At 45.0% G+C, this 8,599-nt stretch overlaps 1 protein-coding gene across 1 annotated transcript in view; it reads right to left on the reverse strand.

Annotated features, from left to right (window-relative positions):
• Positions 1-7,349, reverse strand: part of SVIL (supervillin) — a 103,968-nt gene extending 96,619 nt beyond the window's left edge. The window contains exon 1 of the mRNA XM_026048755.1: positions 7,272-7,349. The gene's annotated coding sequence lies outside the window, so the exon portion shown is untranslated. The remainder of the gene's footprint in view (positions 1-7,271) is intronic.
• Positions 7,350-8,599: the final 1,250 nt, after the last annotated feature.

The raw sequence follows: 8,599 nt of genomic DNA on the forward strand, positions 1-8,599 counted from the left end.
CAACCAACTGTCAGCATCATTCTCCCCATCACACAAGGCATGAAGTTACATGATATCGCTTTTGCACCCAGAAAATCTCGCATATGCTGTTTGCACATAAGCTGCCTTGGCTGTAAGGCACACAAAAGAGAAGCCACTATCTCAGAAATGCAGCAGTTCCTCCCTCCTCGCCCTCAATGCAAAATTTCCGTAAGCACAGAGCAAGTCACAGCCAAAAATCACTAATTCATGGCCAGGCTATTAGAGCAGCCTTAAAACTGAGTCTCAGGAAGATGTGTGCTATCACACCTGCTCTCAAGGGTGACAAAAGCGCTTCTCAGGCTACCGTTCTGCCTCCTTAATGACAAGGGCAGCACATACTAAGGGACACGCACTTCTGGCACCACGGTCTTGGACTGCAAAAGATGATACAGAGAGTAACTCCCACAATGAAGAGCAGGCAAGAAACTACACTACAGAGCAACAGGGAACACGGCTGGAGACGCCTGGGGTTATTTTGACCAATTCTGTTCTCTAACTGAACAGATTTCTGTTCAGCTGGGGAAGAGCAGGGAGGGAAGAGATTCCCATTTGAGAGAGACATTTAGGTAGGAAATGGCTTACCCGCATCCATGGTGAGGATCATGGCCCCGCCGGGGCGCGCCGGGGAGCAGGCAGCCTTACCCATGCAGTGGCCGGCACGGAGGGCCCCGGCTGGGGCGCTTTATAAAAGCTCCAGCCCCTTCCCCTCCTCCTCCTCCTCCTCCTCCTCCTGGGGGGAGAGAGCCCCGGTGCCTGCCCGTCCCCATTGGCTCCCCTGGGGAGCCGCTCTCATTCCGCACATCCCAGCTCCTCCGACAGCCTCAAGTGACCCACAGAGAAGGGTTTTTTTTTTTTTTGCCCAAGCCCCGTTTCTCGCTCCGGGAGGATGAAGGGTTCATTCTCCACCGTCGCCCGCTCGTTGCAAGCGGCTGTGTGGACACATGCCAAAACACTCCCTGTGCTCTGCGGCCGAGGGGAGGACAAGCCGGGGACAGCAGCGGAGCCCCAAGGATTTCAGTGGCCCCTGGACCTGCTGCACTGCCTGCCCGTGGAAACGGGGCCAATAGTCAATGCCCGTGCCCCCCAGTGCAAACCCGCAAATTCAGGGTCCTCTGGAATTTTCTGAATTTGTTCCTGCACTTTATTTTCCTACAGGCAAAACAGCACGAGGATGCTGTCTGAAAGGGACACACCTCAGTGCTGTCTGCTAAATGCCACAAGGAGGAAAGGAGCTTCCCTAGATCCCCAGGGTTCCCTGGATGGGGCAACTGGCACAGCTCAGGCTCTCCTGAAGAATGTGGAAAGCTGTCACCATCTATTTCTGAACCACCAAGCTAGGGAGATAACACAGAGTGCAAAACAAAACAACCCGTAAGTGAAATTCCACCTGACCAGCAGAAATTAACTATTCTTTGTTAATTTTGATCAAACCAGAGGGTGTCCCAAGACGTGTGCCCTTGTCAGGGGGAGGCAGCTCAAGCTCCTCAAGGTCCCAAGCTCAGCTCAGCGCTGACAGCCGAGCGCCGGTGCTCGAGCTGCCAACAGGCTCCGTATCTGCGCTCGGCGACTCACCAAACACTCTGAATGAAACAGCGCTGCTCTTCATCTTCTGATAAGAGCTACCTTTTCTAAATAGAGGCTGGACATATTAGGCTACCCTCTCGGCGCGTTAGTCCCTGTGAGATAAGCCAAGATTCCTAACTCCGCGATGGAACCACAGGCGTGATTTGGAAGCGCCGCTTGTGCCTGGGGAAATAGGGAGAGCTGCCTGTCCCCCCGCCTGGCTGTAGAGGAGGGTCAGCCACAGCTTTCGGGCACTGAGGTTTCTGAAGCCACCGAGAGTCAGAATCAACACTTCACATGCACTAGCAAGGGCAGTATAACCGAGTCATCACTTCTCAGATTTCCTGCCCTACTCTTGCTTCACGTGGCTTCACACCTGCAGTCTGAGTCATTAATGTTTTGAGGAACCAGAATATGCTTAAAGATAGGAGTTTCTCACCCTCGCAGTAGGATTCTACAACAAAAGCTCTGGAGAGAGGCAGGGCTAAGGCTGGGGAGCAGGACTAAGGCAGGGAGGCAGGGATGAACTGCCAGGGCCTGAAGCACAGGTCCAAGTCAGGGCTGACTTAGAGCTGAACACGGCTCTGCTTTTGCAGAAGGACCCAGAACCCGCCTGTAAGTTTCTTCTGCTGACCTGCACGTGGGCCCATCAAACTGTAACTTTTGTAGGCTCTCCGGCAAGCGTTTCTGACCTTGAAGGGAACTTTCCCATCCAAAGCTGGGGCTCTGGCCAGGTCCTGGTGCCAGATGATAAGGAAAGTAGGACATACCAGATATCACTGCTCACAAAGAAAATGCAAGTTCTGCTGATTTGGTTTTATAAAAGCCGGACCCTTTGGAGACCTCGCTTGCGGGTGGACACACTGTGTAAGACCTCTGAGTTGCTGGGCAGGCTCTCCAGCCCCTCGCTGCAACAGGGGCTCCCCAGCGGTGATGATTGAGCCAACGGGTGATGCAGCTTTTTCTTAATCTTTGTTCTCTTTCCTGTATAGCAATGGTTAAGTAAGTGCGTCACCTTGCTTATTTGTCTGTAGTTAAAACCCAGCAAATAGGAAGCTTATTGTTTCATTAGATGTATCGTTTCATTCCTGTGTTATTTGATATTAATAGTGAATACCATTGTTCTTTCCCTTGGTGTCTGGTTATTTCTGCCGCCCCCCATCAGTTGGGGAAACAAGGGGTAAGGCGGATCCACGGAGGAAAAGCAAAAGCTGGCACTAAATGGACATTCAGCAGAAGATCCCAGGTGGACAGACTGCTCCTCAGCCTCACTGCAACGGTTCTGTTTTCGGAGAGAAGCACTCAGTGCCAGAAGGGATTTTAGGCTGAATGCACCAGTGTTTCTTCCAAAGCTACAATTTGCAAATTGCTGGGTTGCTGGTTTGTGCTGCATAATCAATAGCCAGGGCTATTTGGCAACAACCCCTGCCACGTGCAGAAACACGTGTTAAACTTCTGGGAATGACATAAGCAAATAAAATATCTTTGTATGCTAAAAAAACTAAAATAATAATGATAAAACAGTAAATCTTCCATCATTTTTCCACTTTTTTATTTTTTCCTTGTTATTATCCAGCCACCTACCCCAATGTTTTTTACCCAGCAACATCTTTACTAGAAGCTCCCAATGCACTGGCACAAGACTGGACCACAAAAAGAAGGGATTTCAGCATGCCTTCAAAAAGTATAATCAGAAATACACCGATTTCAATCGGTACATTAAACAGACTGTGCAAAAGCAAACTCCCCTTTCAAGAGGATGACATTCTCTGTATGCCTGATGATTGAGAAATCCAGTGCTACAGTTTTGTGGCAGCAAAGCATATCGTAAGTTCAAGCAAACCGTTCTCAGCATAATACAGGTAATTTCTGGGTCAGCGAGAGGCACAGATCCCGCCTCACCACACCACATTATTTTTTAAATGACACAAGTTTGTATCATTCACTGTATTCAGAAGCAGAGGTGAATTGAAGCCATAACAGGAACAGTCCAACTGACACTGAGAATATCAATAGGAAATAATGGTTTTATCCTCTGCCTTCAGAAGGGAGAGGGTAGCATCTTCAGCGAGGCTGGACAGAATTAGTACTGAACTCCAGTTTAACATGTGACATCAACGTGATGGATACCACTTTATAAAGACTGGGCACTCCACGTGTCCCTTATTTTAAGTACGAAATATCCATTCTTAAACGGCGCCTCCTGACATGAGATAAACACAGAGGGGAGGTGACCTCCCTGCTGCATCTGGCCATACCCTGAACATCTCCCACAGCCCCAAGATGATGGGACAGTCTTAGGGAGATGCATCTCCAGCAACAAAGTAGCTGGAAAAGAAAGCATCGAGCTATGCCATGATATGTCATGACCTCCACAGATCTCCTTTTTTTTTTCACACTGTCATTTTATGGTCTGATAATGTGGAATCTATGTAATTGCTTGCTGAGTGTATCTTATAAACCAGTTACTATGTACTGTAAATACCACACAGTATCTTAAGATGCTGTGGGAAAACCTAAACACGTTCATCTGAAGATTATATGTCCAGATTGCCTGGGTTTTAGTTATCAGAACTTCTCAAATTGCATCTTAAAAATGCAAGTCTATAAATTGTGTAATAACAACAGTCTTGATTGTTTCTTTTCTGGTCATGTTTTAAAAATAAATAACTAAAAACATAAAGATTTTTTCAGTAGACAATTTAAACATTCACATGGTCGGACATCATCATCTTCTGAGGGATTACAACCATTTATTATCCTGAGAGATTCTCTGGATGCCCACAAGATTTGCAGCACACGCTCTAGTCTTGCTAGAATAGGCTACTTCTCACTTTTATTCAATAGTTTAATTAAATAATTCATTGCATAGTAAGTATACAAATAGTGACTGTGAACACGCTCACTCTAAACCTTTTTGGATACCTTGCACATATACTTTTGACACCAAACGCTAAATATTCAATTCATTTTTCCAAGTTCTGAGGTTACTTTTTGTGGAAACTAGGTCAGACTGTTTTCACTGAAAGCCCTTCTGGCTTTCCAAGCTCATAAACATTTGTGAGAACAACCATTGCTCTCGGGCCTCAACTCCTTTTGTTTTTAAGAGGTTAAAAACAACAAAATAAGTTTTTATTCAAACTTCAAATCTTTACACTGAGTTGCCCCAGCCTTCAGAAGCCATGAGAATTTGCAAGTAAAAGAATTTGAACCGAATTTTGAAGCAGCAACTGTGACAGTGCCTACCACATCTGCAAGAAGAAACATGAAGCTTGTACAGCGAGAGAAACAGTGGGACTACAGCTCCTTCCAGGCTGTGTAGCTAGAATTAGACATCACGTCCATTTCAAGGAAACTTAGGAAAGAGTTCATGGAAAAAAAAAAAATCTACCTTTTATTTTGCAGATACAAAACCAGCAAGAGCCTCCTGACCATCTCCAAAAAGTCACATGTCTTCACAAGAACGGCACAATTCTCAGAAAGATTAATCCCATGTACTACACAAATTTGGGGGACTCTGTCACTGCACTAATAAAAGGCCCTGCTACACAGAGATTTGCATAAAAATGCTCTTTTGATTTTGGTTTGCATTCCCTTATGGAAATGCTTTTCCCATTTTCTATGGGGAAAACAAATAAAGCACATCTGAATAATTTGACTGGATCAGACTGAGCACCAAGTTTCCGAATAGTAGAAAGTGCCTGAAACATTCTTCAAATATCATCTACCAATAGGTTTTTATATTCTCAGTTTCTTGAGAACAACAGACATTTAATTCATTTGGATTCTACGCTGGCTTTGTCTGAATTCCCTGAATAGCTGTTTTCTGTGTAGAAAGATCACACACTACAGGTGAAGAAACTCATTTCTCCCCAGGAAAGGGGAAACAACAGATGAAGTCAAGGAAAAGAAAAATGTCTTTGTGTAATCCTACAGTTTCTAAACAATGAAAGCATGAAACCACGGGGCTATTCATAACTTTAGCTTTCAGCAAAAGAATTGATTCTTCTGAATAACAACTCCAAGGAGCAGAGCATAGCATGACAAGGACATTAAATGAGGGTGGCAACTGTTTTGTAAGGGAAATTCATTGCGGAGATCTTGGATCTAGTACCACCCATTGGAGCTGCACAGCAGCAGCCTGCTCCATGAGGCAGGCGGCTGGAGAATCTGCCCACCAGGCATCATCACTAGTTACACTAGGATCTAGAAAGTTTATAAAAAATATATAGTTTATAGAAAGTTTATAGAAAAAGAAAACAACAGCCATGAGACCATGTGGCTGGTAGGACCAGACTCTAGCATCTTAATAGCTAAGAAGTGAAAAAGCTGAAACCTATCTAAACTGCAAATATACCCCCTAGACTCACCAAGGGCATGCAACATAAAGGACAGACTACAGATCCGTAATCAACTAAAACTGAAAGTTTTAAAGGCCTGTCACTAGTCCAGTGTGGCTCGAATTATTTTAAAGCACTATAACTGGAGGACAGAGCAACAGATGGGCTGGGACAGGGGACCCCTCCCAGCTGTTGGCTCCCTCACAGAGCACATGGAAGGGATGTTTCAGGAGAACGTGGGCCAGACTTCAGGTCGACCCTTTTCACCAAGCCTGACAACTCCTGACAATCCCAAACTTGAGTTAGATCCACTCTCTAAAGATTCTTTTCTCCTACCATAAATATCTATATATACACACACACACAAATAAAATAATAAAAAAAAGCAAAAAACACCAGACCAGCTTTACCCAGGGTCACTGCTGAACCCAGAAGAATTCGGAGGTAAAAGGCAAAAATTCATTTTGGTGCMTTAAGGTCTAGAGCTCTGGATTATGAAGCAAAAAACATATATTAAATAAGGAACACCTTGATTTCAGAGTGCATGTGACAGCAACGTCCCCTTCAAGCCGAAGTACTCAAGACAAATTTAACTTGCAATGGAACAAGCACTCCAGCACCTTAGCTGTCTTTTGGGGCAGAGCTTTAAAGGTGAGGGCACAATGAGAGAGAAGCAGCTGCTCTGAAGTCCTCACTCAGGCACTGCCTTCCATTAAGGACGGCTCTCGCTTGCCCATTTTCCTTCTCAACCTGTGCATATTGCCAAAGACATCAGGGAGAGAAAGCAACTGAGCACGTGCTGGGGGAAGGCGGGAGCTGTTCCTACACGGTCACTGCAGGACAGGGTCAGTGTTTCGATGAGCGCATTGCCCCAAGCCTCAGTGCCTTGTTTACCTGACCACAGTGCTGATAGCCAACATGAGCGCTGTTGATGCCCAGCGTGTTAGACTCCAGGGCTCTCCTGGAGCTCAYGGCCGTGCTCTGCGAGGCGCCTCCAGCTGCACACGGAGCCAGGGCACTAAGGATGCTCTTCCCAATGCTCTTCACCTCATTTTTTTTCTATTAGCTTTAAGAGCTCTGACTGTCACTTGCACATTCAATAAGATGAATTCTTCAAGCAGTAGCATTTCTTAGATACTGAAATACCACCATCTTTTCTAAAGGTCTCAAAGCTGCTCTGAGATCATACCCACTATACGACTGCATGTTATTTCCACATATATATTGCACAAGGCACACACAGCTTCCTTTAATTTAGTTCTACAGAAAGGCAGGACTGATAACTCAGACTGAGGAAACGACAAGTTCACGGCTCAGATCTGCACCCGTTTTTCAGTACAGACTCACCTTAAATCTTAACCGTCCGTGTGTGACTCCAGGGAGGTCTTCATCACCATGTTGAAGTGACCCACAATCCAAAAGGCACTCCTTCCTCCTCCTCCTACAAGGATAACATTAGAAGTACAGATAAGAACCACAAATATACATCCCAGGGCAGTTTCTATCATTCAGCCAGCAATACTCAAGCTCAATCCTCAAGCAAGAATTATTTTAGAAAATTCCATGTTGGTAGGAAAGCGTCTCTTGAACTACTTAAAAAGCAGCCATAGATAGACAGAAAACAAATACAGCCAACAAGGCCTGTCCTATTCTCTGTACAGCAAAGGACTTCACCACTCTATAATTATCTCTTCTGCACTTCTRTTTACCAAGAAATCAGTGCTTGTGATCATGGAAAACACTTAATTCTCATATTTACCATTTGAAGGTGCTCCTGCACTCTCCTTCTCAAATGACCAGTCAGTGATTTCAGTTTTGGCAGAGTATTTCTGTACATTTCTTAACTCAAGCATAAACAGGACTGTTTCCTTCATCCAGGGTAACACACRCGGGTCTAATTTAAGTTTACTGGGAAACAAACATATTTTGCAACACCACAGGGCGAAGCATCTGTATTAAGGCAATTTAAAGGGAGGCCTGTTTCCTCTTCTGCCCTCTTCCTACTATCTAATGGCTGGTACTGAGTGCTACAGAATTGCCATAAGCAGCTTTAGAGACAAATCTCTGGGCCTTAAGTTACCAGATCAAACCTGCAGTATGTAATTTATAAGTTTTGTACTGAAAATGACTTTTAGACTCTACCATSATCTTTTCAAATGTGTACAAAGGGGCCTAGCAAAACTCTGCAAATTTGAGCAGGATGTGTTAAGTACAGTGCTTCCAAAAGAGTAAAGAAAAATCCAAAAAGGTACTTTGCCAGTAACTTGTATCACAGTGAAAAACACAGGAGCAACATAGTTAATTCTGGGACAGAATTTTTCCCAACTACCTTCAGGTAAGAGAGACAGACAAGCAGGACTTCTACCCGTTAGGACATACGAAAACCACCTTAGCGCTACTAAGGCAATTGCACAAAAGGGACAGCCCGATCAAGGGAAGAGGCAGTTTGGAGGCCAGTGCTAGCAGAGCCTTCCATGCAGACAGGACGGTCCCCACCAGCACTAGTGCTCTTCAAAGCCCATCTGTGATGTAGCTACAGGAACAGGACAAGAAATCTTCTGCAACTTCAGTTAGGAATGTAGAACATGATCATTTAGTCACCAGATATCCTCATGAGAGGTTGAACCTTTAATAGGAGGGAAGTCCTTGAAACTACCATTTTTCTCTAAAGTCTG

The sequence above is a fragment of the Nothoprocta perdicaria genome, unplaced genomic scaffold (genome assembly GCF_003342845.1).
Source record: "Nothoprocta perdicaria isolate Ctin4 unplaced genomic scaffold, notPer1 scaffold_57, whole genome shotgun sequence".
Classification (NCBI taxonomy): domain Eukaryota; kingdom Metazoa; phylum Chordata; class Aves; order Tinamiformes; family Tinamidae; genus Nothoprocta; species Nothoprocta perdicaria.